Below are 24700 nucleotides of genomic sequence, written 5' to 3'. Positions count from 1 at the left end.
CCAAAACCAGGCAAAGATGTCACAAAAAAAGACAATTACAGGCCAATATCACTGATGAATATAGATGCAAAAATCCTCAACAAAATACTAGCTAACAGAATCCAACAGCACATTAAAAAAATCATACACCACGATCAAGTGGGGTTTATCCCTGGGATGCAAGGATTCTTCAATATACACAAATCAATCAATGTGATACATCATATCAACAAATTGAAGGATAAAAACCATATGATCATCTCAATAGAGGCAGAAAAAGCTTTTGACAAAGTTCAACATCCATTTATGATAAAAGCTCTCCAGAAAATGGGCATAGAAGGAAATTACCTCAACATAAAAAAAGGCATATATGAGAAACCAAAAGCCAACATCATTCTAAATGGGGAAAAACTGGAAGAATTCCCTCTAAGAACAGGAACAAGACAAGGGTGTCCACTCTCACCATTATTATTCCACATAGTTTTGGAAGTTTTAGCCAGAGCAATCAGAGAAGAAAAAGAAATAAAAGGAATCCAAATTGGAAAAGAAGAAGTAAAATTGTCACTCTTTGCAGATGACATGATATTATATATAGAAAACCCTAAAGACTCTATCAGAAAACTGCTAGCACTAATTGATGAGTTTAGTCAAGTAGCAGGATACAAAATTAATGCACAGAAAAATCTTGCATTCCTATACACTAACAACGGAAGAGCAGAAAGAGAAATTAAGGAAACTCTCCCATTCACCATTGCAACCAAAAGAATAAAATACCTAGGAATAAACCTGCCTAAGGAGGCAAAAGTTCTGTATGCAGAAAACTTTAAGACATTGATGAAAGAAATCAAAGATGACACAAACAGATGGAGGGACATACCATGTTCCTGGATTGGAAGAATCAACATCGTGAAAATGACTGTACTACCCAAAGCAATTTACAGATTCAATGCAATCCCGATCAAATTATCAATGGCATTTTTCACAGAACTAGAGCAAGAAATCTTACAATTTGTATGGAAACACAAAAGACCCTGAATAGCCAAAGCAATCTTGAGAAGGAAAAATGGAGTTGGTGGAATCAGGCTTCCTGACTTCAAACTCTACTACAAGGCCATAGTGATCAAGACAGTATGGTACTGGCACAAAAATAGAAAGGAAGATCAATGGAATAGAATAGAGAACCCAGAGGTAAACCCACACACATACGGGCACCTTATCTTTGACAAAGGAGGCATGGATATACAATGGAAAAAAGACAGCCTCTTCAATAAGTGGTGCTGGGAAAATTGGACAGCTACTCTCCTGCACTGTTGGTGGGTGGGAATGTAAGTTGGTACAGCCACTATGGAAAACAGTGGAGGTTCTTTCAAAAATTAAAACTAGAACTACCATATGATCCAGTAATCCCACTACTGGGCATGTACCCTGAGAAAACCATAATCCAAAAAGAAACATGTACCATAATGTTTATTGCAGCACTATTTACAATAGCCAGGACATGGAAGCAACCTAAATGCCCATCAACAAGTGAATGGATAAAGAAGATGTGGCTTATATATACAATGGAATATTACTCAGCTATAAAAAGGAATGAGATGGAGCTATATGTAATGAGGTGGAGAGACCTAGAATCTGTCATACAGAGTGAAGTAAGTCAGAAAGAGAAAGACAAATATTGTATGCTAACTGATATATACGGAATCTAAAAATGGTACTGATGAACTCAGTGAAAGGACAAGAATAAGGATGCAGATGCAGAGAATGGACTGGAGAACTCGAGGTTTGGGGGGGCGCGGGGTGAAGGGGAAGCTGAGACGAAGTGAGAGAGTAGCATAGACATATATATACTACCAACTGTAAAATAGATAGCCAGTGGGAAGTTGCTGTATAACAAAGGGTTCAACTCGAGGATGGATGATGCCTTAGAGGACTGGGACGGGGAGGGTGGGGGAGAGTCGAGGGAGGGAGGGAATACAGGGATATGTGTATAAATACAGATGACTGAACTTGGTGTACCTCAAAAAAAAAGTTATTTGGAGGCTGTAAGTGTTGTTTTCAAACCAAAGAACTCTAATTTTGATTGCACAATAAAATAATTGATAAGAAAGTCAATATATAGATTTAAATTTTAAAATAAGTATTTATAATCTGGCATACTATGCAATGAGAACTCTTAGGGTCTAAAACATGGCATTATAATTGTTAAAAAGTAGTAAAATGTTAGCCTTTTGGAGGTTCCAATCCCTCCACTAAGCTTACCCCAACAGTTTTATTTCAGTCACTTATGCAACTTTTTTAGTTTCTCCACAAATAACGTCGTCATTTTTTTACTTTAAAACCCCAAATCATACATTTTAAACCAAAAAAGAAGCAATACTATACTCAGTAATTTAAATGTGTCCCAGTATGAAAATGTAACTTCAATTAATTTGCTGATATTAACTTTTTTAAAATTTACAAATATTCAAAACAAAGGGGAGAAATTTTTTAGATACCCAAGATTAAGAAAGCAATTGCCTTGAATGTGGAGCCTCCACAACAAAAAGGAGATGTACTTGCCTACTCATAATATTATATTTAGTAGCAGTATAAGGAAACACACACCCACAGTTATCCCAAATATTTTTCTGTTTTTAATGGCCATCCACCTAAAAACAAACCTTAATTTTAATATTGATTTAGTTTCAAATATTTTTCCAACTGTCCAGTATTTTCAATTAAATGCTTTAATTTAAAGGCTTTAAAACTATAGAAAGAATAATTAAAGGTTCTACCCAGGAAAATTAGAAATACTTTACAGAGTGATATCTAAATCATTTGGGGAGATAATCTGATTTGAATGTCTCATTAATTATCAACAGGCAATTGTTCTGACTTTTGAGGAACACACATGCTGCTTCCAAGAGCCTCCTCTGCTTCTTTTCTTTCTTCATCCCTCCTAATACAGTCTGTACATCTTGTCAAGAAAGAGATTTACTGTAAGCAGAGTCTGTTGCATAAAACTTCATTGACAATAATACTTGTATTTCAGAAAATATTCCATTTCTTTCATTTAGCTTGTTTAAAACTGAGACAGATCTGAAAAGGTGGTTGAGGTATAAGACAAAGTCGTCCTAGGTATCCGTGAGTTTCCCAACTCTTTTTTGAGAAGAGGGAAGGGAATGAAACAAGAAAGGGAGGTTATCATAAAAGAATCACTGAGAGGAAAATGAAGAATGCACACTTGAAACAAAACAACAGCCGTTGGCAGGTCATGATCTTCGACTTGAAGAAGAAAGGGCTCGCCTACGTGTCTCTGAACTGAGTATAAGTAATTTTTCCTTGAAAGTTAAAATCTTAGTCACCTGGCTTAAAAGGTTTTAGAAGCCTCCACAAAAGCCATGAACTATGTTGTTGACTAAAACCTTACCTATTCTGCTCCTTCCAAGCTACTCATGCGACACAAAAGCACCCAAATACCTTCAGCCAAAAAAAAAAAAATAAAAAAAAAAAAGGTCATTGCCTTCAAACTAAAGATCTCTGGGTTGCCTCTCAAAAAGGAACCAACTTATCATTCAAGAGACTATTTTCATTCCAGACTCCAGCCAACTGTGATTTCAGTTAATTTATAAATAACTTTAAAACTCTATGAATGAAATGCACCATACTACGCCTGTGTAAAAGCGATCATATTTTAATTATGCTAAAAATGACTAACACAGTGAGCTTTAATTAGAAAAATTAAGATTCTAAATAAATTGCTAGGAAATTTCACAATGGGATCAATGAAAATTTATCTCTACATACAATATGATCATCAACAGACTAGTTAATCTTATTTGGAATGATAAGGCAAAAATAGTAAAACCACACTTTTCCTATAAAAAGTTACACGTTATCTTCTGTAGGGATAGTTATCATAAGTGAAGAAAGAAGGAAGATGTGATCACTCTATTGCACACCCAGGAACAATAGGGAATCTGGTCTTTGAATGATGTAGTCATCTTCTTCCTCTCCATCATCTTCAGCATCTCATTTCCTCTTTTTCCCTCGAAGAACTTCTTCCTCTTCTTCCCCTTCTTCAACATAATCATCATCATCTTCTTCATCATGAATTTCTTCTTTCATTAAGTATGAGAGGCCCACCTCCTCTTCTCCCTCTCCCAATTCTGAGGCTGCTTCATCTTCATCATACTTATCCTCATCCTCATCCTCCTCTTCTTCTTCCTCTTCCTCATATTCTTCAGGTGGACCAGCTTCATTTTCTTCTTCATCTTCATCTTCATCATCTTCATCTCCATCCTTATCTTCTTCTTCTGAATCTGGTGCTTCATTATTCTCCTGGTCAAATCCATCTAAGTATGTGATTTGCTGCAGCAGTTCAAAAATACTTTCTCTATAATCTTCCAGGTTTGTGATTTCACAGTTAAACAAGTCAAGACTCTTCAAATTTTTAAGATTTTGCAGAGCTTCCACTGTACTGAGACCTTTGATTTTCTTTCCACTCAAATTGAGGTAGGTAGGATTTGGACATTTCTCTGCCAGGACTTCCAAGGCTCCAGAAATTATATTGTCACTAAGTTCCAACTTTCGAAGTTATTTAAGCTGGGCTGCCGGGCCAGTGAACTTAGTTCCACATTAGCCATACTCAGAAACCAGTTTTTTAAAAGTATCATTCAGGCCCTCAATTTCCCCACTGACACAGAGGCAATTATCAAGGACCAACTCTGTCACCTCCTCCGGGGCTCTGTCCCTTAACTCCAGGTTAATCCTCTTCTTCATCTCCATGTCCTCCTCCTGCTCTTTTGCTACTGCTCTCCTCCCTTACCTTTTCCTGCCTTTCCCACTACCCCCAACCCTAAAATTTTTAAAGATTTGGAAATGAATGAAAAGAAATGCACATATAATCACCCACCACCACCACCAGATAGGTGTGGGGAGAAAGGAGAGAATAGCAAATGGAGTCTGAGGAGTTGGGACTCTAACTCAGCTGCCCCCATCTCCTTGTCCACACACTCACGTGCACCCAGGTAACTTTTATTTCTATTTTATTTACCTCCTTCTTTATGTGTTTTTAATATAACTAATTTAAACCCTACTTTAAAAATAGCAGGAGAGGAATGCAGGAAGGAAAGCAGGGAAGAAGAAAAAGGAGAGAGAGAAAAAAAACCTCTGAGATCAAAAAATCCAATGTCACGGACTTCCCTGGTGGTGCAGTGGTTAAGAATTCACCTGCCTGTGCAGGGGGACGTGGGTTTGATCTCTGGTCTGGGAAGATCCCACATGCTGTGGAGCAACTACAACTCAGTATTTGTAGCGCACATGTACAACTACTGAGCCTGCACTCTAGAGCCCGCAAGCCACAACTACTAAGGCCCACGTGTGGTGCTCTGCAATAAGAGAAGCCACCGCAATGAGCTGCCCGTGCACCGCAATGAAGAGTAGCCTCTGCTCAGCGCAACTAGAGAAAAGCCTGCGCGTAGCAACAAAAGCCCCATGTAGCCAAAAAAAAAAAAAAAAAAAAACCAGAAACAAAAAAAAAACAGCTTTGGCAGTCATTTGTTTCAAGGCTGCATTTAACCCCATGGATTATTCATATGAAAACCATTTTTAATAGAATACTCCTAGGCTGGTTCAGTTCTCTTTATTTTTCACTGTTAATATTTACGTCTTTCCTGTGGGACTTATCTTTTTTATAAAGAATTTAAGTATCCAAATTAAAAAAACCTTTAAATAATTTTAAGAGAAAAAAAATTAGCCACCCCTTCTCTTAACTATTTCTATGTCAATCTGGGTATTTAAAATTATTATATAGATAAAACGTAGATGGGCCTTCATATTTGCATATCCTGCTATTGCTTCTCATTGGCAGGGAAAATGCTGATGAAATTAATATCATTCTAGGTGAGAATATTTATATTCACCTAACTCATATTTTCTGTAATGTTTTAAGGAAAATTAAATAACCCCTGAGAACTGAAATGCAAGGATGAAATTATGTATTATTGTGGCCATGCTATGTTGCATTTTCTTTTATTAAAAATGAATACATCAGTTTAGATTTATTTGACAATTGTTTATGCCTTCGGAGTCCAAGCTTTAAGGGTTCATTCTGTACAGTAATACTTCAGCAAGATACATCTCCCTTGTCTGCAGGATCTCATTTATAAGCTAGGCTCAACTTCTGCTTCCTGCAGTAAAAAACATTCTTGCCTGCAAGATTTTAGATGAGATATTGTGTTCCCCCTCTCATCCCCTTTTCAACCTATTGCCCTGTGAGAAGGGTGTTTCTTTTTTGTGGCCGTTAGAGGGAAAAAACTCACTTGATTCATTTTTCCAAAGCAGCTCTTTTAATGTGTTTGGAATTGCTTTCTGAATACTGTCTCTCATGTTACTGTTGAGATGTTTTTGTTATACGTGAGATAGAAAATAGGAAAAGGCACTTAGATGACTGCTTTCTCGATTAAAAAGAATATAGCTTCAATTCAATAAAAAATGTTTTTCTTGGGTCTCTATGTCTTTGAGGCTTTTGATTTTTAAACAACTTTTGTTAACAACTGGGGAAAAAATGTATTTAAATATGCATAGAAAGCAACGTAAAAAATATACTATCCAACCTCTTTAAAACACACATTCTCAGGAGTGATTTTTAAAGTAGAAGATGATATATGCTCTCAGAGCATGCTTACCTATGTGCAGAGGGCAGAAAGTCCTTTGTCCTTCCAGAGACTCTCCTTCCCAGCAGATTAACACACTCATTCCTCAGCTGTTATGGATTTAGAAGGAAAGGAAGCCCTCGCAGGACTCTAAATAGGGCTGGTCCATTTCCCTGCCATGTTTCTGCCAGGCCATCTCTTCTCCAGCTCTCTGTGCACTTCTGCTCCCTAAGGAAGAGGCTTTCTGAGACCATACAAGGTTCAGAAAATTGTAGAACATTTGCACCTTACACAGAGGATGGCCAACCAAACGTACATCACCCCAGTGGTATTGCCAGGAGGAGGTGTCCAGTAATGTTTAAGAATGTAAGCATTGGACCAAGGAAGAGCTGTCACCTGAAAACTGTGCCCTGGAACAGAGCAGTGAACATCTTGAGCCTCCATTTCCTCATCTATGAAATGGGGACAATAATATCTGCATTGGAGCTGGTTATGAGGTTAAAAGGGTTATTGAATGATAAATTATAGTTAGTATTATTACTTTATTTTAAATATACATTTAAAGTATAGAAACTCCCATTTAAAACCAAATTCATTTTCACAGAACACATAGAATTGAAAAGTCTTTTCGGAGTTAAAATTCCCAAATTCCTCATCTTCCAACATTATCAAAACAAACAATAGACATAACAAAAGCCTCCTAGGGGAGAACTTACAGAAATCTCAATTTGAAGTGTGGAGCATGAAGCTAAGGGAAATATATTCTTTTTTTTTTTTTTTATAAATTCTAACCTGACAACACTTTTTATTTTATTTTATTTTTCTTTAAGCTCTTTATTGGAATATAATTGCTTTACACTCTTGTACCAGCTTATGAGGTACACCAAAGTGAATCAGCTGTATTTATACACATATCCCCATATCCCCGCCCTCCCATGACTCCCCCCCCACCCTCCCGACCCGGCCTTCCAAGGCATCACTCATCATTGAGTTGATCTCCCTTTGTTATACAGCAACTTCCCACTGGCTATCTATTTTACAGTTGGTAGTATATATATGTCTGTGCTACTCTTTCACTTCATCCCAGCTTCCCCTTTGCCCCCCACCCCCTAACCTTGTGTCCTCCAGTCCATTCTCTGCATCTGCATCCTTATTCTTGTCCTGTCACTAGGGAAATATATTCTTATTTCCCCCTCAATTAATCTGTCTGCACCTCATTCCTATTCCTCCAGCTCTATGCAGCTATATGATATCTGGAGGCCTTTAAAAGACTTTTATTTTATTTTTTTCCGGAGATGATAAATACTTTGGCATGACTGATTCTTGAATGTTTAAAGATTAGAAATTTTGGGTTAAAATCTGGCCTTCCAAGTTGTAACTGCAGGAAATATTCTTAGCTCTATTTCCCCTAGTTATGTTTGGTTTAACTGTACAATTTAATTGCACTGCAATAAAAAGCACACTATGAAAGTAACCATGCCAGGGGCCACATACAAAGAGAGCACACTAATGTTTTCATTTATCTCCTTGTGTAAGGGAATAATTCCAAAATTTTTCTACAGCAAGGGATAAATCATATGTATCAATGGATACTAAAAGCCAGAGTCTCCTACTAAGTGCTGGGCATTGTATTAGATGTAGTGTTGTAGATGTTCCGTAGGCAAATAGTCCCTGCCTTCTCAGAGCTGATAATCACGGGAGAGAAATAAGACATTTTCACAAATACCAAAACTATAAATCATGTGAGAAGAACAAGAAAGGTAAAAAAAGAGTCTTTATGGGAACAAAAAAATAATGGAAGTGAATACTTCCTGCTGAGACCTTTAGGAAGGCTTTGCAGAGTGGTGGCATTTAAACCGGAGGGGACAGATGAGGTTAGGGTGATCCAGAAGAAAAACTGTGAACAAAGGCATTGAACAGCAAGCCATCTAATGTGGCTGAATACACAGGAGCAGTGAGAGAGAAGGCTTTCATGGCACAGCATGGGTCGCTTGGGGGCACGTATTTTAGGGATACTGACAGGACAGGAAAGATGGAGGAACAAGGAGGAGGAAGAGTGAGGAGAGGGACAGACCTCAGAGCACATGAAGACCTATCCCAGGAGGGGCCATTCTGGTGAAAACAGGAAGAGAAAGAGAAAGTGTTTACTGCTGGGGTTGAGGGAGGGCAGTGGAATCAAAGGGATAAAGTAAAGAACAGTTGATGACGGATGGCATTACTCGTCTCTGGACGCCTGGATGTTAACATGGAGAGAAGAGAGGAGGTGTAAGAAGGACCAACCAGGAGGGCAACACCCTTTAGTCTGCAGCTTAAGCCTGACTTCCTCAACCTCTCTGTCTAAATTCCGTCAGATTCCCCAGCTATCTGCTCCGAGTTCCTCGGCAGCCTAACAGGAAATAGGTGACACACTCAAACTGGAAAACCGATGAGCTTAACAAGAAGATGATTGACCAGGTACAGTGAGGACTGCCAGACTGTCACATGGGAGCTGTGCCCATGGCCAGACCTGGGTGACAAGAGAAGGAAGTGGTTCCCAGGACCTTAAGAGAGCAGCGTAAGTACTGCCACACCAGGGTTGGACGCCAGGTTGAGAGGGGGCAGGGGAGCCCCTTCTGCTCTCCTATATACTGATGAACACGAAGCCAGAGCGCAAGAAAACATGGGTGTAGCCTGAAGAGGTCAGCCTCCCAGGCTAGAGCAGAGCAGAGAAAGGATGTTACTGAATTGGTCAAGAGGACCCATGTTGGGATCCTAGCCTAGGCTGAGACACTTGTCTCTGTCAGGGAGGTTCTTTTTTCCGATTAGAATCACACAGACAATAAGGAAACCAGTGCCAAGACTGGAATAGCACAAGCTTTATTCACTGGCCAAAGAATGCAGGAGCTGGGGCTTCCTAGATGGCGCAGTGGTTTAGAATCTGCCTGCCAATGCAGGGGACACCACGGGCTCGATCCCTGCTCCAGGAAGATCCCACATGCCTCAGAGCAACTAAGCCCCTGCGTCACAACTATTGAGCCTGCGCTTTACAGCCCGTGAGCCACAACTATTGAGCCCATGTGCTGCAACTACTGAAGCCCACGTGCCTAGAGCCTGTGCTCTGCAACAAGAGAAGCCACGGCAAGGAGGAGCCCGTGCACCACAATGAAGAGTAGCCCTCACACACCGCAACTAAAAGAAAGCCTGCACACAGCAAAAAAGACCCAACACAGCCAATAAAATAAATATATTAATTAATAAATTAAAAAAAAACTCATAAAAAAAAAAGAATGCAGGAGCTGGAACCTGGTTCACAAATCAACTTCTCAGCCCCATTGGGATGGAGACACCAAATATACAGGAGGGTTGAAGTGAAAGGGAGGGGCTTGAAAGAGTGGGAGGAATATTCATGAGTTCTGTGAGAACAGGGGTATGGTTTGGACCTGGAACTGAAGCACCTCTCCTTTCCAGTTCTTGTCTGGAACATTTCTTTTTTTTTTTAATTAATTAATTAATTATATTGGCTGTCTTGGGTCTTTTTTGCTGTGCGCGGGCTTTCTTTTAGTTGCGGTGAGTGGGGGCTACTCTTTGTTGTGGTGCGCGGGCTTCTCATTACCGTGGCTTCTCTTGTTGTGGAGCACAGGCTCTAGGTGTGTGGGCTTCAGTATTTGCAGCACATGGGCTCAATAGTTGTGGCTCATGGGCTCTAAAGCACAGGCTCAACAGTTGTGGCACATGGGCTTAGTTGCTCCGTGGCATGTGGGATCTTCCTGGAGCAGGGATAGAACCCGTGTTCCCTGCATTGGCAAGCAGATTCTTAACCACTGTGCCACCTAGGAAGCCCCTGGAACATTTCTTATTGTTGTCATGGTGATTGCCAATAGTCATGGTGCTTGGGGGTGTGTCATTTAGCTAATGGATTACAACGAGGGTATAATGAGGCTCAAGGTCTACTGGAAGTTGTATCTTTTGCCATCTTGGGCCCAGCTGGTTCTAACCAGTTCTTGTTTTTTTTTCCTTTTAGCAATTTTCCCCTGAAACTTAGATAACAGTAACTGGTTTCCATTGAAGGGAGGGGCAGGGGTATGATTCTGGAGCAATAGCTGTGGTTACAGGGAGAGGACTCACATGAAAGGCAAAGAAGAGATTGTCCACCCCCATGTGCACTCATAGTTGCTTGGTTTCTTATTTATAGCACTTGTCACAATTATAACAAAAAATGAATTATATAACTAATTGTTTAGCATTTATCTTTCTATTCGAATATAAACTCCTTGAGGGCATATACACTTTGGGTCTTTTTCTCTGCTTATTTCTGGTACCCGGCCCAATGCCTGACACATAGAAACTCTCAATAAATATTTATTGATTGTATGAATGAATGAATGAATGAATTAAAACAAACTTTATCTTCTTTAATATATATTGTAGGTGTTTTCAAAGAATTAAAGTTCAAAAGAACTCAAATGTACTCTTCATTGAGCTTTGGATTAATTTTAAGCTATACCTATGTTAAGAAACAAAATTAAATCAAGTAAATATAAAGATCTAATTGGCTTGTTCAACAATTCATGAATCCAGCAGCATTCCAATGAGCAACTGGGAGGTCCATCCAAAGTATTGTACAAAACAGGAGGTTTTATAGGAAGAAGGATGAACTCAAGCGAGCTTTTAGTGAAAGAAAAGAAAGGAGGAAGGGAATGGCAAGGGTTTTATCATGCAGATTGCCTCTTCTTCCTCTGGGAGATGGAGAGGGCCTACATGACTGATTACCTTACTGGTGCTTGACCAGAAAATTCCAGACTGGTCGATTAAGATTACATTTCTTGGAGAGGTTGAAACTACAATTAGATCAGGTACTAAATCTAGGTTTGGTATCCTGGGCTTTCAGCACGGGTGATGCCATTTTGGGTTTGTGGTTTTCTTTTCCACACCTAGAAGAAAAACTGTCAAGCTGAAAGGTTTTACTTGTAGTTGTGACTATAATTTTATTTTATTTTTTCACTGATTCTATTTCCTGGGTGTATGCCCTTGGGATAGATCTTTGTGTGATTAGCAACTTAAGGCTAAAGGTCCCAAATATTTGTTGTCATTTCACATTTAATTATGGCAGCTGGCACTACAGGAGAAAATTCCCTCACAGAACCCTTCATGTCTCCAAATCTTATACAAACTGCAAAAATTGCTTGCTTCTGTTATTTGCCTTATGTTCAACAAATAAAGGTCAATAAATCTATATTGACTAAGCATTCACTTAAATAAGTAACAGGATTCTTTATCAATTACATGTGCGTGAAACTGAGCAGGACCTGCAGGGACCTCTTAGGTACAAAAGCCTTTCTGTGTCCCCCATTTCTTGTTTGTAGTAAAAAGTTTTTGTCTCCTAGGCCTTCCCTTGGTTCCAAAGAGTGGATTCAAGTAGTTACTAATTAGGGAAGTGAGAGAATTCAGAAACAAAGGAAAAACAGGTAAGAAACAATAGTTCAGTGATAAAAGAGTCCTAGTTCTTCCTCAAGGGATGTATGTGTCTATGTAACAATCTGATACACATCTCTGAGTTTTGTTCTGCAGGAACTAAGCCCCCCGATCCTGGTGAAGGATGATAACTACATGCTGAGATTCCAGATTGGTTGGAACCAGAAGGCTAATGATTGATATTCCTGGAACTCTACTCTGTTACCTCACCACCAACCAATCAGAAGAAAGTCATGTACCCTGCAGCTCTTCCCCAAAAATTGCCTTTAAAAACTCTTCCACAAAAACCGTTGAGTTAGGGGTTTTTGAGCAGAAGCCCCCATTCTCTTTGGTTGGCTCTGCAATAAACCTTTCTTTGCTCCAAACTCTGATGTTTTGGTTTGTTTGACCTTACAAATCTGGCACGGGGACTTGGTGTCAACAAAAAAATTAATCAGTCAATCTAGGAGAGAAATGGAAAACTTTATCTGAGCCAAACTGAGGATTATAACCTAGAAATAGCCTCTCAGAACGCTCCAAGAACTGTTTGCCCATTAGTGGTCAAAGCAGTTATATGAGTTTTTGAGACAAGAGTGCTGTACACTAAAAGACATAGACACTTTACACAACCCAGGTCTACATGTACAAAGCAAGTAGTGGACCGTGTGTCTTCATGGGCCCTTACAAGTTTGAGAAGGAAGGTTCTCTCTTAAGGTAGATGTTGTCCAGATGCACAACACACACTAAAGGGAAAGGTGGAGGCCTAAACAGGCAGAGAAAAATTTTACATTAAAATGTTCTTGTCTTGCCATAAAATATGAATATTATTTCATCATTGGGTTGGACAACTTGGGGAGAAGGACCACCAGAGTGATGTTATGGGTGAACTTCAGTGGTTAACACGGGAGAGACATACATAGTAGGGAGGGACATTTGTCTATTCATATTCTGATCACTTACCAAGGACATCCTGTCTGCTAGACACTCTGCTAAAAGTTTTCAATGTAATCATGAACACAATAAGCATATTCCCAGCTCTAAAAGAATTTGCAGCATAATGAGAGAGGCAGAAAAGAAGAAAAAATAGTGGGATAGAGTGGTTGGGGAAAAGCTATGGGGGGAAGGCAGGCTGCTATGTGCCTCTGGGAGGGGCAACAGATTCAGACTTGGGGTGGAGTGGAAAGAAGGCAGATCCTGAGAAAGTGACATCTGGGCTGTGCCCTAAGGGAAGAGTAAAAGGTAAGGTGATTTGGAGTGCATTGTGTGTATAATGGATGCCATTAAAAGATGTGCTAAAAGATCCAATTTGCATTTAAACAGATCACTCTTCCTGGCTGCTTTGTGCAAAATGGATTGAAGAAGGGGAGGAGTGGAAGCATAAGCCCATTTAAGAAAGCGTTCTCCTGGAAGACAGTGAGAATTATAAATAGGAGGAGGAATGGGCAGGTTCTAGATATATCTGGAGGAAGAAATGACAGGATTTGCTAATGGATTGGACTGAGGAAGAGGAAATAGGATGAAGCAAAATGTCGCTTAGATTTCTGGCTTGAGCATCTGGGCAGATGGTGGTCCCATTGTCTGAACTGTGGAAGAGCGGAAGGCAGACGATTGCAAGGGTTGGGGAATGCTTTGAACAAGTCAATTTTTAGATGCACAGTAGACACTGAAGTAGAAAGAATGGTGGATGCAGACACCGGAGTGAAATTGCTTGGAGGGAAAGTGGGAACGAAGACGTGAAAAGAAGTAAGAATTAAGAAGAAGTAAGTGTAGAACGTGTTTGGGGGTATTTTGCAGTGAAAAGCAAAAGAGAAATAAGGAAAAAGCAGGAGAGAAATGTTGGGTAAAGGAGGGTTGACGTTTTAAAAAGGACACACAGAGCATGTCTGTTGTGTTGATGGGAATGACCCAGTAGAAAACACGCAGCTAGTGATGCTGCAGTGAGAGGAAATAATCATAGCACTGAAGTCTGAGAGAAAGAGAGATGGTGGCCAAGACCCAAGGAGAAGGTAGTAAAAGGAAGAGGAAACAAGGAAGGCAAAGAACATGAGAAATAGGTGAATTTTCTATTTGGCAAAAGGAAGAAGAGAGTTCTTATGAAGAATGAGGAAAGGTCATCAGCGGGAGCGAGGGAGTAAGAAAGTTTGGGAAGAGAGGGGGAAGGTGTGAATTAAAGAGCGGTTTCAGATATCCCAGCAGCAAACTCACTGGGGAAATATAGTGGGATAGTTGGGTGCAGTTGGATGCCCATTTAGGGAGTTAAAAAATGATTTAAAGAGACAATTTAGATGATGCAAACAAACTATTTAACACTCATGATGCGGACAGTGTCCTTTCGGACAACCGCAAAATGGGGTGGAAGGCAGGAAGCTTGTATAGGATAAACAATAAAGACCGAGGAAGAGACAAATGAAATATCTGATTGGCTGGGCCCACATTGTCAACTCTGGGGTGAGAAGGCCCAGAGTCAGCTTGGTCTCTAGGGATTGGCTGGCTGAATAGACTGTGTTTCTGGTCGGGAGAAACCCAAAGACATGAAAATTACCTAAGTTTCGGTTTGCTGATGTGCATGCCAGGCAGAAACGGCTCCATCCTGGGCCTAGAAAATTATTTCAGCAGGGGTTTGTAATCATGATTTGGATGCCACCAGTCACTGCATAAAGTCCTCTGCATCATTTTTCTACCAACCATTAGCAACTTTGGTGCTGATGTGTTTGTTTAAACAGGTTGGGGTTTTGACAGGTGGATATGATGGAAGAAAAGAGGGGCAAGTGTGGGTAGGGTGGTTGCTGGGAGTGATTGACCATGAACTCTAGACTGGGAAGCAGGAACATGAAAACAGAAGAAGAACGATGAACAGTAGAAGGAGGTCACTTAAACATGTTAAGAGGGTCAAAGTATTACTACAGTGTATGTAGTAGAACAGTGAGCTGGAAAGAAGTTGGTGGTATTTAAGAAGAAGCATATTCAAGCTTGATTTCAGGTACTATTGCTGTGATGACAAGGACTAGACTCTGACCTTGGGTGTGGGTCTCTGAGTGGGGTAAAGGAAATGCTTACTGAAGTTGGGGGGCCAAGGCCAGAAAGGCCAGGATGTGTTATCCTTGTGGATGTCGTGTCAGTGAGAATGATGACAACTGTAGGGGTGGAGAAGACAGTAAGCAAATATCTTCAAAGAGAGGAGCCCAGGAAGGGGGTCAGTAAATGATGCCCAAAGGAGGGAAGAAAATGTGGCAAAAAGGAAGGCAGGAGAATCAAAGGACCTGGGCTTTGAAGGAAGAGAAAAGGCTTGGGTATGGAAATGAGGATCAGTCTATGCTTTACTTCTAGCCCTGAGAAAAAAGGAATGTGAGGGTTGCCAGGAGTGGTGTCCTCAGGGAACAGCCAGGTTTCAGTTAGACCAGAAGTGCAAGGTACATTCAAGAAGTTAGAGGCAGAGAGGAGTTTGCTGAGCATGGATCTAGAATCCGTCAAGGCATGTGATGGGCTGAGAGAGAACAGAAAAGGTGAGGGGTTGGTCAAGATCAGTGCTGTATGAGGGAGAGAGTCTGGAAAAGGGACCCAGAATGAGACCAGGGGACGAGGGATAAAAATGAAGAGGAGATAGTCTTGTGACTGTAGATAGAAACTGGGTCCCTGGAAACTGTGACTACAGAGCTGAGGGGAAAGGACTGTTTCTTCTCAGATCTCTCCCCCGCCACCCCCCTCATTGCTCTGAAATTGATACTGGCTCTCTTTTAAGGGATGAGGGGGTACCAGAAGAGAAAAAATGGGAGAGATACTGAAGAGAAGAGAAAAAATATTTCTTTACGTCATTTGCAAAATAGTTTTTTTATGATAAAATATTATTAACTGTCTTCCTTGACAATTAGCAAAAGATGGAAATTTTAAGAAGTAGCAATCCCTTGTTAATCTCTCCACTAGAGAATACCACTGTTAGTATTTTTGCAAAATTCTTACCTGCCTCCCCAACACACATACATTTTAATGTTCATTGAGATGATACAGATATTGAGAATCACAGTGGAGAGGAGGAAAGCTGAGAAAGCTCACTTTCTAGAGACCCGATTTCTCAAAAAAAGGGGTGATATTAGCAGCAGAGAGTGGAAGGAATAGGGGGACTTGGGAGTGTCAAGGAGAGTTGTCAATATGCACAGTGGCTGCAATGGTGATGTCAACAGGAAGTCAACATGGGATGGATATTTATTGACCAACTCTGAGCCTGTAGATAACGGAATTCTGCCAGCATTTTAAAAAGTGGGCATTTTACCAACACCCACTACTCCCCTACACCCAAATTGGGAAAACTTCATTAGAACATCATTTATTCTAGAAAATTCCCAGCAATGTTTGAAAGATCACATCAGCTAAACAGTTTCAAATTCTCCCCTGTAATTGCTAACGTGTCACTGGTCGATACTATAGAAGGATGTTCCTTCTCTCTCTAGTGGTTGACTTAAGAATCAAAGAAGGAAAAGAAGAAATTAAAAGAAATAAAAAGTCTTTAATTCACATCTTGACACGTCAAAAAGGAGGAAATGACTTTTAAAAAAATACAGTAGTTGGGACTTCCCTGGTGGCGCAGTGATTAAGAATCCTCCTGCCAATGCAGGGGACACGGGTTCGAGCCCTGGTCCTGGAAGATCCCACATGCCGCAGAGCAACTAAGCCCATATGCCATAACTACTGAGCCTGGGCTCTAGAACCCGTGAGCCACAACTACTGAAGCCCACGTGCCTAGAGCCTGTGCTCCGCAACAAGAGACACCACCACAATGAGAAGCCCGCGCACTGCCATAAAGAGCAGCCCCCGCTCTCCGCAGCTAGAGAAAGCCCGCGAGCAGCAACAAAGACCCAACGCAGCCAATAAATAAATTAATTAATTAAAAAAAATACAGTAGTCAACTTCTTTTGTCAGATACCACACGGTGAGGTGAGATGAGGCCTGACTCCTCATGAAAAGCAAAGTTGCCCTGCATTCACCCCAAATTAGGTAATGTAATTGAGACTTACTGTAAAAGTTTATATTTTTCTGAGTGTATTCTTTCAAATGCACTCTAAAAGAATTCTAAAAGAATTATTTTCCTAAACAAAATTTCCACATTTTGAGAAACCGTCATGCTATTTTAAAAGTTTTTCTTTTGTACTTGCTGTCTGTAATATAACACCAAGTAACTCTGCCATTGTTAAGAGTCTTAGTCTCCAAGGTCATGATGCTTGCTCTTGCTTTCTCTTGACAGCACCACAGCCCAAGGTGGCAGCTGGTGCACAGAACTGCTGACCCGGAGAGCAGAGAGGTGGACACTGCTGGGCGGGAGGGCTGCAAGGCCGGAGCGGGCAGGCCAGGGACAGGCAGGTAGCAGAAGACTAGGACAGAGGGAAGATCTATGCCAGGGCTCAGACACCTTGGGGTCTGAGGTCCCTCACCAGAGGTGGAGGTTGGGGAGAATTAGTGCACGGGGTCAGGACTGGGCAGCTGCAGGTGGAGAAGAGAGGCACTCACCATGTCAGTGTAGCTTTATCCTTGGAAAAAACTTTCTGTCTGCCTTATTTCTGAGTCTTTCTCCAGCCAAGGTGGCTATGTAAATAAGCAACACAGACACATGACTGAGGTGAGGGGCTTTTTCCTTAGATGCAACCTGAAAAAGAAATGCATATCAAATCCTCATGAATCTTTTCCCCTAAGGTTTTGAATTTGAGATTAAAATTCTCCTGGGTTTGTTCTTATAGAATGGATAAGGGTTCCCAGTGAATGGAATTTTTCTTTTTTTAACCAAGCAATTGTGTTCCTATCCATTATAAAGAGGACCCTCAAAGGACATCTGCCCATGAAGTTGTAAGTCCTTCAAAAACCAAAGATGTCCTCTTATCTTTCCTTCATTGTATAAAGAGTCAGGGACAAAGAAGAAAAACATAGTCAAACCAGCATCCATGACTTTATTTTCTTTTCCCTCATTCTGATTCTTCAATGCCTTTCCTTTTTCAGTCTAACTCTAGAGTTTCTGCAAATTTCTCCTCTTATTCAAGTGTTCTTGTGTATTTATAGCTGATAGCTAAGTCTGAGAATAATAATAGCTACCTTTAGAATAGTGCCCCACAAAGAGTAAGTACTCAATAAATAATCAACTGAATTAATTTGTAAATGATTGTCATTATTAGCTGAATGAACACTTACAATGTGCCAGACTCTGCATTCATTATTTTATTGTATCTTCAAAATAGTTTGAGATGGATAGTTCTCTCCCCACTTTACAGAAAAGGAAACTGAGCCACGGAAAGAGTATGCTGCCTCTTTTAGCATGTACCAATGTCACATGTAGTAAGTGATGGAGCCAGGGTTGGAACTGTAGCAGTTTGGACCAGACTGTACTCCCAATTACTAGAGTTTTAAGTCCATATGTTCAGCCTTGTGACCTAAGGCGGGACTGGGAAAAGAAAAGCAAGCATATAGAATCTAGGAGCTTTTAATGATATTTTGTAAGAATTCTTTTATTTAATTTCATTTTTTAAGAACTTTTATTGAGATATAATTGACATACAATGAACTGCATATATTTAAAGTGTATAATTTAATATTTTTTTCTTATTAGTAATGTATGTATGGCAATCCCAATCTCCCAATTCATCCCACCCCAAAAGAATTCTTTTAAATTTTTTATTAGTAATATTTCAAATGAATAAAAACAAAGAGAATGGTATGATGAACATTTATGTCATCACTCAGGTTGAAAAATTATCAACCTTGTTTCATGAAAACTTGCAGGCCCCACCAATGCCCTAAATCACTTGAAGTGATTCCCAGGCATTTTATCATTTCATCTGTAAGTATTGTATATATCTCAGAAAGATCTGACTCTATAAAAATCCCTCAATATTATTATTTCAGCCAGAAGATAAAATACAAAATAAAAAATGAGGCTATTCTGATTCCTTAAGTACATTTAGAAAATATCAAATACTACCCCATAAAGTGGAATGAAATGGGAGAAAGCTGTCCTCTAGTGCCTATAGATATTCCTAAGATGTAGAAAGCTTAGGTGCCTCTTTTAATGGGGGATAGAGTGTCAAAGGTAGGGTGAGGTGCTACAAAGAAGGAGAGAAGCTTAGTATTAGGATATACACTGCAATTCAAGTATTGAGATGTTGTCCTTTTGTTCCTGAATATCATTCTGGGGAAAATGGACCTTAATATACATCTTATCCCCCATCACCAGATTTATGACCTTCCATCTTTCAGTCTACTGGTTTCAAAGAATGCTACGTTCTCCACAAATTGCTACTTACTGATGTTTATTTTTGCTGTACATGTCCAGAGAGCCTTTGGATCCACATCTCTGGTATTTTTTAACTGTATATTTTCTGTCACAAAAGCGATCTGAAAAGGGTAGGCTTTTCTGAACTACACACATTTTAAATTTGTATATTTGTATCAAATGAAGATACATTTTTAGAAGACTGTTTATAGATATTGGGGAGTGACTTTTGAGTATCTTCAGTTTCTTGAAAGGACACTGGATTCTGCATTAGATAAGCCACCATTACTGCTTAACATTCTGCATTTCCCTGTGTACTTGAGTCTCCCAAAATATATAGACCTAATGTTAAAAAAAAAAAAAAAGCAAAAAACCTGCTATGAATAGTTATTGTGTTCACCTGGAACCTAAAATGGTGACTAAAATAGACATAGTCTCAGCCCTCTCAGAAGAGTTAAACATTAAACATATAATCCTCCTACATACAGTTAGAAACTACAAAGGAAAGGACTAAGATGCTATAAGAAATAATAATGGGAAAGCCCCAAATGAATTGGAAGAGAATGGTGACAGAAGCCCATAGTGAGAGAGTGATGTATGCTGTGACCTCAAGGAAGCTAGAGTCAGTGAGATGAAGTGTTTGGGGAAGAGAAAAGAGTACATGTGAAGCCCCTGAGACATGCAAGAACTCAACAAGTTCAAGGACTCAAGCTGAGTAAAAATGACAATGTGAAGCGGGAGAAGATGAGGTTGGAAAGACAGGCCAAGCCTTGCAGGTCATACTAAAATACTTAAATCTCATATAAAATGAGAAGCCATTGAAAAGGTGTTAAAGCTGGAAAGTGATTTGGTCTTTTGAAATATTTTAAAGATCACCGTGGTTGCTATTTGGAAGCTTCACGGAAGGACCTTAAAGAAAGGATTAGGGAAGATCAGTTAGGAGGATATCACTGGCATCCAGGCAGGAGAATGTGTCTGAGGAGAGAGGAAGAAACCTATAGATGAAGGTATATTTTTGGACGTAGAATTCATGGGACCTAATGATGGATTGTTGATTCAGCTGCCAACATAGGTCATATTGAGATCATCAACACCATCTAAGCTCTTGGGCTTTTCACACACAAATCCTTTCTAAACATTGGTGGCCTTCTCACTTGTACTAGATGCCAAGTACTGTGCTAAGTGCTCTACTTTGATGTTTCATTTAATCCTCCTTCTGGTCCTATGGAGTATTACTATGTTTAGAGATTAAAAAATGAAAATTTACCGAGGTCAAGTGATGTGTTCAGTCACATGGCTAACAAATAACAGATCTGGGACTCAATTTCTTCTCTCCAACTTCAAAGGTTGTGCTCTTTTGTGCAACATGACTGCCTCAGCATACCTAAAGCAATAATGGTACAGTAGACTGCTTCTAAAGTGGTTCCAATGTTCCCTGCCTCCTGATGTTCACTCCTGTGTGTTATCCCTTCCCCTGGTGTATAGGATGGACCTGGTAACTTGCTTCTAACAAATAAGCCATGGCAAAAGTGATGGGATGCCACTCTGACGTTAGATTATGCAAGACTGTGACAACAGTCTTAACAGCACTCTTGCTTGCTGACACTCTTTCCTATCCCTTTGCGCGTGTGCTCTGATGGATTAAGCTGCCATGTTGTGAGCTATGCTATGGAGAGACCCACAGTGCAGGGAACTGAGGGTGGCCTCTGACCAGCAGCTCGCATGAAGCTGAATCCTGCCAACAACCACGTGAGTATGGAAGTGGCTCCTTCCCCAGGTGAGACTTGAGGTTTCTGCAAACCAGTTGACACCTTGATTGCTGCCTGCGAGAGAGTCTGAGCAGGAGAACTAGTCAAGCCATGCCCAGATTCCTGACCTACAGAGACTATGAGATCATAAGTATCGTTTTAAGTACCAAGTTTGGGGAATAATTTGTCACGCAGCAACTGATAACTAATATAAATGATAATGTCAATGTTAATAACATTAATAACTGTCATAACTTATTGAATTTGTGTAATGTTTCAAACTTTCCCAAAGAAAAATCGTTTCAAAATAGTGAAATAAGAAAAGTACATTACTACTATCTTCCCCTAAAACACAGCAGCTGCACTGGAAAGTACCACCTGCATTTTTAACGAGAAAAATTGATTTATTCACCTGGTTTTCATTACCTTAATTCCCATCTCTAAAACCATTTGAAACATGCTATCTAGCTAGGGAGTTATTTTCCTCTTTGTACTGAGTTATTAGTAAAGAGGCACGTTTAAACCATCTGGCCCGGCTGTTCTGTTGGACTTCAAATTTGTAGCAGCCAGTGGATTTCTAACCCTGTGCTGGGGTTTTGTAATCCCTGTATCAATTCCTGCTCCAAGAGAGGGACACGGATTTTAAGCTGTCAATCAGTATTTGTGCCAGTTGAGATGAAATATAAAGGGCAAAATAAAAAAATTAACATAAGACCAGTGCTCAAATTGGGCAAGACCACAAAGAATTTTGCTAAAAACTTTTCCCAGAAGGAGCTAATTACTGTGGCAGAAAGTAATCTTCACGTTTGGCTTGAATAACCGCGGAAACAACAAAAGGCAAATATTTTTTAAATGATGGTAAAATTAAAGGAAGACAACTTTTGGTTGCACTCTCATGGGGGCTTACTTTTTTTTTTAAGCAGTGGGTATATGTGTAAATGTGCATATCCACATATACATATTAACAGAAATAGAAATATAGGAAGTATACTAAAAATTCATTCATTTCGCAAATCGGTATTGAGCATCTAATATGTGCCAGGCAACTTCTGAATGTAAAAGATACACTTCAGCATAAGACAAACACAGTCTTTGTGCTGATAAAGCTGAAATTCTCATGGGAGAGACAGATAACTAAAAGCTGAAGCAATAAACCAATAAAGAATTACAGTCTGTGATAGTGACTGAAAGTAAAAAGGAGGAATTGTTTACATTGGGTGTTCAGAAAAGGTTTGTCGGAGAACTAAAGAAAGAGTAGGGGCAACTATGTCAGGAGTTGGGAGAGAACTTTCCAAGCAAAGGAAATAGCAAATATAAAAATCCAGAAAGAAAGTGTGGAATGTTCTAGAAACTGTCAAAGGTCTGTGAGCCTGGTGGAAACTGGGGGAGGTGAGGTTGAGTGTAGTCATGGGCCACATCATTTAGGGCTTTGCAGGCAGGAGAGACATTTTACTCTAAGTTCAAAGGGAAGCCTTCTAAGGCTTTTAGGGTCCAAATGACATGATCAGAGTTATGTTTTCAAAAGATCACTCTCATGGCTGTGTGAAGGATAGCAAGCCTGGATGTCAGAAGCTGAGTGGAGCCTAGAGCAGTATTGCTGGTTAGAGATGGCACCGGCTTGGAGCAGAGACATGGCAAGAGACGCGAAGAATAATGGACAGATTTTGGAGGTAAGATGAAAAGGACTTGAAGGTGACTTGGGTGTGGGGGCTGGAGGAAACGATGAATCAAGAAAACCAATTGATTTTAAACATGCTAAGTTGGAGATTCCTACGACGTACTCAAGCAAAGATGTAGTTTAGAAATGTGGATATATTAGCTTGAGTTAGATATAATAAAAAGACAATCGTATTCTAATAGTAGTCTAAATATACAAATATATATGGTGTAGAGGATTAAACTTTGTAATTTAATTCTTTGACTTTTAGGGAACTGCAATAAACCTCAGGATCCTTTCAGTTGTTTTCCACTTCTAATTATAGTCCAAATTATAGTCCATTAAAACTTTTTTTTTCTATTTCATGCTTTCTAACTTTAATAGTCTCATTTCTACTATCAAAAATGTTTCTTGGGACTTCCTAGGTGGCACAGTGGTTAAGAATCTGCCTGCCAATGCAGGGGACACGGGTTCAATCCCTGGTCTGGGAAGATCCCACATGCTGCAGGGCAACTAAGCCCGTGTGCCACAACTGCTGAGCCTGTGTGCCGCAACTACTGAAGCCCATGTGCCTAGAGCCTGTGCTCCACAATGAGAGAAGCCACCACAATGAGAAGCCCGTGCACCACAATGAAGAGTAGCCCCCCTCACTGCAACTAAAGAAAGCCGGTGTGCAGCAATGAAGACCCAACACAGCCAATAAATAAACAAATTTATTTTTTAAAAAAATGTTTCTTACTTAGTTACAGAAAGGAGAGGTCTGTAATCTATACAGCACTACTATGAAGCAGTCAGGGACAACAAAATTATTTCACTCAAATTTGTAACAATCTTCTAATATTATCTTCTTTTTGCAGATGAGGAAACAGGTTCAGAGCATTTAAGTAATTTGCTTAATGACGTGGTCAGGATTCGGAGCCAAGTTCAAGTTTTACTTTGGCACTAAAGGCCATGTCCCATCTTTACAGAGGCTGTAAAGGACAGAACTTCTCCTTCTATTTCTCCTTTAGTTTCCATATTTCTTCACCCTGTTCAATTGAATTAAGAAAACACTTAGAGCATCCTTGACATCTGTACTGCTGTTGAATGCATTTCCTCTGAGTGTTGGACATGCTCCGTCCCTCATCTCCACCATTTGATGATATCCTGCCATTGCCTCGACTACTTAATAAAAAGAAATTCTCAAAATCCTTTCTTCTCAGAGTGTCATAAATAGCTGCTATTGCCTTGGCCATTTTCTGGACCTCTGCATCCAGTGAGGATTGGTTGTTACCTAAAGTGTTCATTTTCTCCTGGCCACAATCCACAGGAAACTAAATTCATTAACTCTGAGGCTTGCTTAATGAAACAAGCAACTTGATTTGCTTCTTCTTTTCTCTTTGTTCCTCCATAATATATTTTCTTACTATTTTTCCCATTCTGCTGTTTCATTTTTATTTCATTATTTTCTTTTCTTCAGTGTTCGATATTATAATTTTATTGCTTTCTAATAATACATTGTATAATGTACAAAGATTTATTTATCCTATTGTGTTTTTTTAATTGAAGTATAGTCGATTTACAATGTTGTGTTAATTACTGCTGTATAGCAAAGTGATTCAGTTATACGTACATACATTCTTTTTTTAAAAAATATTCTTTTTATGTTGTTTTTAAAATAACCCAATGCCTTTTCCAGTCTCAGTACTTTTTCCCCACATCTCTATTTTTTTTTTGAAATAGTGCTATTTGAACCTTTTAGTACTTATTTATTCATTTATTTAAACAAACTAATAGCCCCAGCACAGGACTTGACCATTCTATTTCAGAAAACAGAACAAAACGGTATTGTTGTTGAGACATATATTTTAATTAGATACATTAGTGAAAGGAGTTCATACTTTGTTGTTTTTTTAAACAAACTTCTCTGTAGCAATTTCTATGTGCCAGTCACTATTATAAGCTGTGAGCTATCACTTAATCCTCCTAGCCACTCTGAGATAGATACTATTATTACCTGCCT

At 39.6% G+C, this 24700-nt stretch overlaps 1 pseudogene; it reads right to left on the bottom strand.

Annotated features, from left to right (window-relative positions):
* Positions 1-4085: 4085 nt before the first annotated feature.
* Positions 4086-4746, bottom strand: LOC130835908 (acidic leucine-rich nuclear phosphoprotein 32 family member E-like; annotated as a pseudogene).
* Between the last annotated feature and the right edge of the window lie 19954 nt (positions 4747-24700).

Source organism: Hippopotamus amphibius, chromosome 14, assembly GCF_030028045.1.
Source record: "Hippopotamus amphibius kiboko isolate mHipAmp2 chromosome 14, mHipAmp2.hap2, whole genome shotgun sequence".
In the NCBI taxonomy this organism is placed as follows: domain Eukaryota; kingdom Metazoa; phylum Chordata; class Mammalia; order Artiodactyla; family Hippopotamidae; genus Hippopotamus; species Hippopotamus amphibius.
Note: the sequence above shows the minus strand (reverse complement) of the source record. Positions and strands in the feature narration are given on the sequence as shown.